The sequence below is a fragment of the Ammospiza caudacuta genome, chromosome 19 (genome assembly GCF_027887145.1).
Source record: "Ammospiza caudacuta isolate bAmmCau1 chromosome 19, bAmmCau1.pri, whole genome shotgun sequence".
NCBI classification, from domain to species: domain Eukaryota; kingdom Metazoa; phylum Chordata; class Aves; order Passeriformes; family Passerellidae; genus Ammospiza; species Ammospiza caudacuta.
In genome coordinates, this window is record NC_080611.1 from 13,103,938 (window position 1) to 13,112,032 (window position 8,095).

Genomic DNA, 8,095 nt, shown 5'->3' on the forward strand with positions numbered 1-8,095 from the left:
CAAAACTTCTAAACACAAATCAAACCATCATCCTCGTAGAATCTTTCACAGCAGTGGGCTATAGATCCTGGTTTTGTTGACAGGATTTATTGGTTCTGGAATAGCAAGAGGGAAGTACAAGCCTAACTACTTCTAGCTCACAGACCCATCCAGTGAATACTGCTTTGTGTTTTGGTGGGCTTGTGATGACTTTGAAATCAATTGCTCATTCCAGTAAAAAAAATTAATGTTTTTTTGAACCTGACAGCAGAAATAACTTTAGGCACCAACTTAATAATAACAGATCACCAATTTAAGTTCATAATTTTATGCTGTACTATCAAAGTTTAAAGGTAAATTTTTACTTATTAGGAGATGGTATAAAGTGTATGTTCCAATGTGTTGGATGTATGCAAAGGTACATACGTACCCGAAAGTCCTTAGAGGAAACAAATTTTTACGTCTGCTGTTTGATTGTTTATCATACAATATTTGGTTTTATTTCCCAGGGATCGGTGAATTTTAACTTTGGAGTCCTCTGTGCTAAGGATGCTCAGCCTACAGATGATGAAATGTTCAGTAATGGTGAGTTTTTCACCTTCTCTTTAATTGCTATGCTGATCTGAATAAGAAAAAAACAAAAGCAAGAGAAAAAAAAAGGATGGTTTATTATTTTTTACGCTGTTATGTTTGTTTCCTCAGTATTTGCTGCAGCTCTGCGAACCCAAGCTTTGGGTTCCTTCTGTCCCACTGGGAGTTGCCCAGTTTGGTTGCATCTGGTGAAATTCACCCTGAGACCTTACAGAGCTAGCTCAAACTACGTGAGAGCCATTTGCAGTTCTCTCCAGACACCTGGAGAATGGGTGATGTTTCTGAGGGTCTGGCAAGTATACTTGTATCAAAACTCAGTCTGTGAAATTTCTGGGGAAAACCCTTCTGTGTCCTGAAGGGTTCAAACTCTGGTGAGGATCCAGTTATCAGGTGCTCACCTGGATGGTTCCAGCTCTTAAAGTGAACACTTGTACTCTTACCCTGTAGTTTACATCTATTGTATTTTTGTTATTTTGCAAGATTTTACGGCTTTGCAAAATATTGTGCATTTCACTCTTTGGAACCTCTCAGATCGTTCTTTGGTGCAGCACCACCTCATGGGACACTTGGCTGCCGTCCTGAAGGGGTTGGTCGCTAGAATTGTAAATCCTGGAGAGTTTGTAAGTCTTCTGTCCCCAGGGAGGTACCATGCTTTGTTTACTTTTGTTCTGTTTGTTAGGCGCTGCTTCTCATTGGAAGTATGAATTTCAAACTACCCTGTTCTTATTTTAACTGTTTTCCTGGTTCTCTCCCTACGGCAGGGAAAGACTCTCGTATCCTTGTCGTCGGGCTCGGTGCTGTCCAAGAAGATGCAGAGACTAAAAAAATCATAAGAAGCAAAATATGACTGCAGGGAAAAGAAGCTGGAGAGAACAGAAGGTGATATTGTTATCCTTACCCTGTATCAGAAACATCCGCTGTGCTTTGATGCTGGCAGCTGCCAGGGGCTTGTTAGCTCTTTGTAGGCAGGTGTAGGTGTTCACTTGTAGGTTTTTTCTCTGGACAAGTCAATTCAAACTTTGCTAAGCTTATATTTGCAAATTACTCTCTAGCACAGTCCAGCATGACATTTTTGAATGTTGTAAAAATACCATGTTACTTGGAAATTGCTAATGATGAGAAGCTTTAGGGAAAAATAAGATGTCAGGGTTGGGAGATGTGAGAAGAATTTTGAGGGGATGTTAGACTGAAATAAAGCACACTTGATGCTGGACTGGCACGCTGGCAGATCCCCTATTAAACAGTAGCGCTGAGATTAGCCTGGGGGTTGCCCATTGTTTCTGTAGAAATCAATGTTTTCTGGTCTTCAGAGGTAAGCTGCTTTGAAAAGCTGGAAGGCACAGCATAGTGACAATCCGTGTGCTTCGCATTAAAAATAGATTTCAGAAGGGTCCTAGGCTTTTGTCTTTTCCTAGAAGTCGATGTAATCCTATTGAGGAGTTTTTAATTCTGTGCTGCCATGTCATCGATCAGGGCCCTGTCGTACTGATCATCATACAGATGCAAAACAAAAAATCAGACCCTGTCCCGACCACTTAGAGCCCAGAACACGATTTCCTCAGGCTGCCATTTGTGTGCCATCGGTACTCACCATGGAAGCGAGCTGGGGATTGTTGCACCCGTTGGGAACAAACCGCTTCTCGTCACACAGTAATGGAATTGGGACGACGCCTCAGCCAGCCCCTCTCTCCTGAATCTGCAGCAGAGCAGTTCCAGTCCATGCGGGCAATCCAGTTCCTGACGATCTGAGCGCACGGAGCAGCGCTCAGCTGCTGTGGGGGGCTCAGGGAAGGCAGAGTGTGCATTGTCATCTTCCTGAACCTACAGACGCGAATCAAAGTGAGAAGCCACAGGGTGGAAATCAGTCGCATATATGCTAAATAAAACTTGCAGGTTTTTTTTAAGAATTGTTTTTGCTTGTTCTTTGTTGTGCTTCTGTGCTTAGAAAACCTCCCGTTACAATCAGTTCAGTTCATCAGTTGAACCTTTGTTTGCAGACTCTCACTGAGCAGAATTTGTTGCAGACTCAGTGCACGCTGTGCAGGCCTCCCGGGAGCGTGAGGAGCTCATGTGTGCTACTTTTTGCTTTAGGACGCTCTGAGGTATTTATTCCTTTTGGGATACATGATGAGAATTCCCAAGAGAGGTAGTTATAAGGTATGACATCGGGAAAAAGCCTGTGTGGTTGGAATGTTGTTGCTGTCAAAAGTTAATTTTTTCTTAGCCAGTAGTTAGCTTTTTGCTTTATTTTTGTGGTATCAATATTTTATTGTTTAAAAAATTCCTTCAAAATAACTTCAGTGGTCGCCCACCAGTACCTTGTTCAGATTTGCCTATTTGCTTGTAGCTGAAATGTTCACATCTTGTTTATCATTCTATTTAAGAAACTGCTGCCCAGCCAACTAATAACTGAATATCCATCTGTCTAGGACACGGGGAGAGGATTTAGGTAATGTCTTTATTTCCAGAAAAAAGTTCCAGTGTAGTTTCTAAATAGAGGAGAAGGGGGTGAAGACTCGGGGCTCTGATGCCGTTGGGGCACCCCAAGGTCCCCAGGAGAGGGGGCCCCACTGCGGTGCAGGAGCAGGTGTGTTCTCATGTAATATTGAACAAATTATAAATATAAATATGAAAATTATAAACATGAAAATATTTTTTAAATACTTAAATAAAGCGGGTTTTCTTTATTGGTCAATAGGCAGTGTTTTGATTGTAAAAATTATAAATGCAAATAATATAAAGGTAGAAATCTAAGTTTAGAAATATATAATAAATACGTACAGATAAATATAAAAATTTAAAATATCAGAAAAAATTAGTTGTAGCAGTAGATATTATACATAATTTAAATAATGATTTAAATCTATTTTAAAATTTTATATATATATCATTATTAATGTAATACATCCAAAGAAACGATAAATTAAAATATGAATGTATAATTATACAAAGTATAAATAAAAAATATTTCAGTATCCTTTAAAAGAAGGGTTTTTTTATTTATTTGGTTAGAGACGGGGTTTTTATTTGGAATAATGGAAGTATTATAGAAGTATAAAATTAAATATAGAAATATACAGTCAATATAGAAAGATATTTGTAAAAACACGAGCGAACGACGCCTCTTTCGGCCGAACCAAGGCGAGACCGGCGGAACCTGACGGCCTCGAGCGAACCGAGGCCAGGCTTGCGAGGCTGCCTGAACGGAGCCGAGCTCAGCCGAACCGAGCCCGCTGCTCTCGTGCGCGCTAATTAGCGCGAGTGCGGTCACTGCCCAATGAGCTCCTGTGCCACGCCGCGCTCCCGATCGTGTCCGTGCGATGGCCGGGCCGCCCGCGGGACGCGGCAGCAGGAGAGCCCCGAGCCGGGCGAGTTTAACGTGAGGCGGCGCCGCTTGCCCGCCGTCAGGGAGCCGAGCCGAGGCGAGCTCAGCCGAACGCGGAGAGAGCGGCTCCGAGTTGGGCCGAAGCGAGCCGAGCCGCGCCGAGGGCAGAGAGCGGCTCCGAGTTCGGCCGAAGAGAGCCGAGGCGCGCCGAGCGCACTGATCGGCTCCGAGTTCGGCCGAGGCGAGCCGAGCCGCGCAGAGAGTGGCTCCGAGTTCGACCGAAGCGAGCCGAGCCGCGCCGAGCGCGGAGAGAGCGGCTCCGAGTTCGGCCGAAGCGAGCCGAGCCGCGCCGGGCGCACTGATCGGCTCCGAGTTCGGCCGAAGCGAGCCGAGCCGCGCCGAGCGCAGAGAGCGGCTCCGAGTTCGGCCGAAGCGAGCCGAGCCGCGCCGGGCGCACAGAGAGGCTCCGAGTTCGGCCGAAGCGAGCCGAGCCGCGCCGGGCGCACTGATCGGCTCCGAGTTCGGCCGAAGCGAGCCGAGCCGCGCCGGGCGCAGAGAGCGGCTCCGAGTTCGGCCGAAGCGAGCCGAGCGGCGCCGGGCGCACAGAGAGCGGCTCCGAGTTCGGCCGAAGCGAGCCGAGGCGCGCCGAGCGCAGAGAGCGGCTCCGAGTTCGGCCGAAGCGAGCCGAGCCGCGCCGGGCGCACAGAGAGGCTCCGAGTTCGGCCGAAGCGAGCCGAGCCGCGCCGGGCGCACTGATCGGCTCCGAGTTCGGCCGAAGCGAGCCGAGCCGCGCCGGGCGCAGAGAGCGGCTCCGAGTTCGGCCGAAGCGAGCCGAGCCGCGCCGGGCGCACAGAGAGCGGCTCCGAGTTCGGCCGAAGCGAGCCGAGCCGCGCCGAGCGCAGAGAGCGGCTCCGAGTTCGGCCGAAGCGAGCCGAGGCGCGCCGAGCGCAGAGAGCGGCTCCGAGTTCGGCCGAAGCGAGCCGAGCCGCGCCGGGCGCACAGAGAGGCTCCGAGTTCGGCCGAAGAGAGCCGAGGCGCGCCGAGCGCACAGAGAGCGGCTCCGAGTTCGGCCGAAGCGAGCCGAGGCGCGCCGGGCGCACAGAGCGGCTCCGAGTTCGGCCGAAGAGCGCCGAGGCGCGCCGAGCGCAGAGAGCGGCTCCGAGTTCGGCCGAAGCGAGCCGAGCCGCGCCGGGCGCACTGATCGGCTCCGAGTTCGGCCGAAGCGAGCCGAGCCGCGCCGGGCGCAGAGAGCGGCTCCGAGTTCGGCCGAAGCGAGCCGAGCCGCGCCGAGCGCAGAGAGCGGCTCCGAGTTCGGCCGAAGCGAGGCGATCCGTGCCGAAGGGTCGAGTCCAGCCGAATGCAGATGACAATGGCCGAGTTTAGCCGATTACAGCCGCATTTAGCCGAGCAGCTGTGAGCCTTGCACGCTTGAGGTGAGCGTGCATCGTTGCCGGCCTGGGATTGAGTGAAATGCACTAAGGAAACCAGCTCTGGGGAGGGAGGCAGGGAAATCCTCTCTTAACGTTTACCAATTCGTCCGTCAAACTCATCACGGCAGGACAGAGTGAAGACTGAAAGTGTAAGAAGATGTGGAGGGAAACAGAGAATCTGGCAGGAGCATCGAACGCACAAGTGCACGAATTTTGCTTTTTGCTTGGATGTAAACTCAGAAGTTGTAAGGAATTTGGGAAGGAGAAGGGACATTTCAGAAGGAGAAGAAGTTGTTGTTGGAGTCCTGGCAAAAGCTTTAAAAAAAAAAAAAAAAGTGGTTTCTTTTTTCTTCACTATTATATTCTTTGGTGGTATATGGTGTGCTGTTTTATTTCTTGGTGTTATTAGCTCTGTGTAAATTGTTTATTGAGTCAAGCTAACTTTGCTTGGGTTGTTTTGTATTTGAGGTAGGATCAATTTCAAGAGGTTTCTTTCACAGACTTCTGATAGGTATTACTGGGATTTTGGTTTTGTTTACTGTATGCATAAACATAGAGATTTGGTAGGGCCAGCTGGGCTGCTGGAGTTTTGGGTGTGAATTTATTAGATGGCTTTTGTTAAACACAGAATAATTATGTAAGGTAACAGCAAATTACCCAATTACCCAATTGATCTAGCTATGTAACCTTACCACAAAGTTTTATATCTTGCCAGTTTTCTGTTCTTCTGCTCCAAGTAGTTGTTGCAAAAAAAGAAAGCACTGTTACTTTTCTGAAAAGTTTTCTTCTATAACAAGCCCTTTACTGCCCTTGAATGTGAGTCAGAGGAGCCAAACAGCTGCAGCTGCTCTGAGGGCTTGGTGGGATTCGCCCCCTCCCTTTTCCTGGGTGCCATGGGAACGAGAGGCGGGCACAATCAGGGGTATATTAACCCCAGCCGTGGCTGAGGGGCTTCATTCCCTCTCTGGGATGTGCTGGGTTAAGAGCTCTCCTCATTTCAGTGAAGAGGCTTTTTCAGCCCGTCTCAGCATCTTTTCAGCAGGTGTTTCTGGGCATCTAAAGCACAGAGGCTTGGAAGATTCTGTGAAGAAAACAGCATGGAATACAGGGAGTATTTAGGTTTGTGATTTTGGGTTTTGTGTTTAGGAGTGGTAAGGTGCTTTTGTAATTTTTAGTTTTGCTCTGGTTGTTTTTTTGGTTGGATTTCTTTTGGTGGAATTTTTGGTTTTTTTTGGTTTTCATTTTGGGGTTTTTAGTTGGTTTTTGTGGGGGTTTTGGATTTTTTGATGTTTTCTGTGGTTTTTTTGTTTCTGTGGGGAGTTAGGTGTTTTGGGATTTATTGTTTGTGTGGGTTTTGTTTGTTTGGTTTTTTTCTTTGTTTGTTTTTGGGATTGGTTTTGTTGGGTTTTTTTTGTTTTGTTTTGTTTTTTTTTAATTGAGGAGTGCAACTCCCTGAAATTCCAAGCTGTGTCAAGCACAACATTTTATTCAGCAGATTGATCATGTCACAAGAGGGATCCGCCCAAGGTCCAAGATGATGTTTGAGATTGAGGCTTCAGGTGAGTTGAGGATTGTGATTGGGAGAGGGAGGGTGAGCAGTTAGGAGTTCTTGGGAGGGAGTTTGCAGGCAGCAGGGTGAGAAAGGGTCTTTATTTGTTTATTTGAGGCCTCCCCCACACAAGGCTTCTCAGAAGCCTAGCAGAGGCATTCCCATGTCTTACAGCACACAAGGTCATCCACTGCACTCAGGGGAATGCCATTTAACTTTGCCTTTCTCTAACCCAGGTGCCACTCCTAATGAAGGCCTTGGAATCATGATGAAGCTGGAGCCTGAAGGAGCCAGGCACACTCAGGAGAGGGCAAGTAGCTGCCTTGGTGCGATTTGGCCCACATAACTCTGGACTCATACTTTGGTTTTGGTTTTCTTTATTGTAGCTCACCGAGAGGCTCACAGGCCATCACGAGGCCCTCCGAGGCAGACTCATTTCAGGTGCAGCGTGGATTCCCATCACCGATCATCCAAAAGATAAGTCGAGGGCCTTGGCCTGGAGATGAGAGAATAGTGGGTTGGGAGTTCTTGGGGCAGATTTGAAAATTGGCAGCCGGAAAAGCAATCTTCTCCAAGGGCCTCTTAGGACAGCTAAAGGGAGAGGCTCTCCTTTTGATGGCAGCTTTCAGGCGGGCAGTGCAGAACAGCTCCGGTCTGTGTTGTGTTGTCCAGTGTTCTGTGTTCCCTAGTGTGTCTTTGGGGTCCCTTTTGCCTTCTCCCCTCGAGACCCTCACCACAAGCATGATGTGTCGTGTTTCATGTCCCCCCTGTTTGCCACGTTCTGTGTCACGGGTGTGTGCACACATTTTTTGCCGGAGCTGTTCTGCCCTGCCGCATGGCCTGCTGCAGTAGGAGAAACCGTGGGGCGTTGGAATTTGTAATGCTGGCTGTACTTGGGCTCTAGATGCTATTCCTAGATTGACATAAGGTGTTTGCACCTTTTGAGTTATCCTGGTGGTGTTTGGCATATGTTGTAACTTTCTTTCAGGTGCAGACGCATTCCATGTGTGGCAGGGGGTCAGAGTTAGGAGGTGTCGGGCCTTCTTAGGAGCGCGGTGAGTAGCTGAGTGGTGGGGTTTTGGCCGATGCGGTGCCAAGATCAGGGACTGATGTTTGGTTCTCTTTAATACAGCTGTCTGAGAGACACCAGCCTGGTGCCAGCAGGACCTTCCCATCTGACGAGGTGGCCTTTCTTTGCACCTGACAGGGACCAGCATCCCC

At 48.5% G+C, this 8,095-nt stretch overlaps 1 long non-coding RNA gene across 1 annotated transcript; it reads left to right on the forward strand.

Moving 5' to 3' along the window:
- Positions 1-526: 526 nt before the first annotated feature.
- LOC131566228 (uncharacterized) lies at positions 527-2,471 on the forward strand. Its single transcript, XR_009275531.1, has 3 exons — positions 527-564; positions 1,332-1,449; positions 2,044-2,471. It is a non-coding gene; the product is annotated as an uncharacterized LOC131566228 (long non-coding RNA).
- The last annotated feature ends 5,624 nt before the right edge of the window (positions 2,472-8,095 follow it).